Source organism: Mus caroli, chromosome 2 (genome assembly GCF_900094665.2).
Source record: "Mus caroli chromosome 2, CAROLI_EIJ_v1.1, whole genome shotgun sequence".
Taxonomy (NCBI): domain Eukaryota; kingdom Metazoa; phylum Chordata; class Mammalia; order Rodentia; family Muridae; genus Mus; species Mus caroli.
In genome coordinates, this window is record NC_034571.1 from 82963297 (window position 1) to 82965100 (window position 1804).

Below are 1804 nucleotides of genomic sequence, written 5' to 3' on the forward strand. Positions count from 1 at the left end.
ACCAGAATGCAGTAGGAGGTGGAAGAGGAGAGCTAGGAGAGAGAGAGAGAGAGAGAGAGAGAGAGAGAGAGAGAGAGAGAGAGAGAGAGAGAGAGAGAATCACATATTCAACACATAATTGAGAAAATGTCGTCTATGGGTCAGAAAGAAAAATAGTCCAGAATATTTGTAGCTTGTGTGCTATGAGGAGATGAGTGACTTGGTGAATGCTATATTGCATTTTTGTTGTTTCAAATAGGTAAACAGATGAATTAAAAACACATAACGATCTTGAAATCCTATTTTCAGGAATATTTTAAAATGTGAATTGGTCTAGGTCAATACATTTAGAACATCTCTTAAGCACTAAAATAGACTAATATCCATGAAAAAACTAGTTTCTTTGAGGCTTAAACCATTACTATTATTCATAAAAATATAAACCTATGTGATCTAGAAAGTTAAATTTCATTTTATGTATTATAGTTATGTAACTCAAAAAATTTACTTGAAAAATCTGTTACAGTCTTAAAAATGTACATTAATTACAGATAATTGCCAAAGCAACCAGAAGCATAAAAATGAAACTTTTAAAGTTCTGTTTGAAGCATCACAGTTCCTTCTTACCTAGAATGTCACTTGGGAACATAATAAAGATAAACAGATGGCTCTCCCTAAGCATATCTTTAATATACCTGTGCTTTAATAAACCTTTTAAAGTCAGACACTGCATGCAAAATCTTTAATTTGTATGAGAATTTTAAAATGCATAATTAGGAGTTTCCTAATAAAAGATTTATTTCCAGTGTAAATTTATAATTTAAAATCCACTAATTTTCAGATGATTAAAAATGAATAAGCTTGTGCCAGTTACTTCTGTGTCATTATTTACTGGACCTTTAAACTGTATTCAGGTGATGCTCATGAAGATACATTCTTCAAACCAATCCAATGCACAGACACCTTACAATACATGCTTCAGCTTTTGGCTTATGCTGCAGTTAGAGGGCAGAGCATCCCCAGAGATGTACAGCACACTGTGGTCAGTGTCTTCTTCCAACATGGTCTCTTGGTCTCCAAAGCTGATGCAATATTTTAATTGTTGGCAAAGCTTGCTGCCAAAAACATTTCTCCACTAACAGCCACTGTTGTTTATCAACTCCCCAATGATGGCTTCTTACAGCCAATAGTTTTTGGCAAGAAGTGTCAGAGTTGGGCTACTAAAAATGACTCCTACGATCAGGGCCAATTCCCCAAACATAACAAAAGATTCTCTGAGCTCATTATGTTGGGAGTCTTGTATGGTTTTATGTCTCTAGTGCCATGTGCTGTCAGCTCTGTCATTAATGCAGTTTACCTCTTTTCTTTCTCTCCATTCATGAAACCATGCCAGCCCTGTTTTTACAATAACTACTTCCTGAAATGTCTTTTTTCCTATCCTCTCATCCAGAACATAGCACATCTCTACCCTCATTCAAAACTTCTACATCCCTGGTACTTTCATATATATTCAAGACATCTGAGAACATCTTGTAATTTATACACATTTTTTTCCTCAAACTTGAATTGTTATTGAAGTCTTAAACAGGGATATTCTGAAACATTCTCAGCCTATTATCAATGTTGACTTCAAGATTTAATAGGTTGAAATTGAAATGCCTACATGACTGCCATATGTATTCCTCTGTCTTCAACAAAACAACTGCACATGTTGCTATCTGTCTTAGTCAGGGTTTCTATTCCTGCACAAACATCATGACCAAGAAGCAAGTTGGGAAGGAAAGGGTTTATTTGGCTTACACTTCCATACTGCTGTTCATCACCA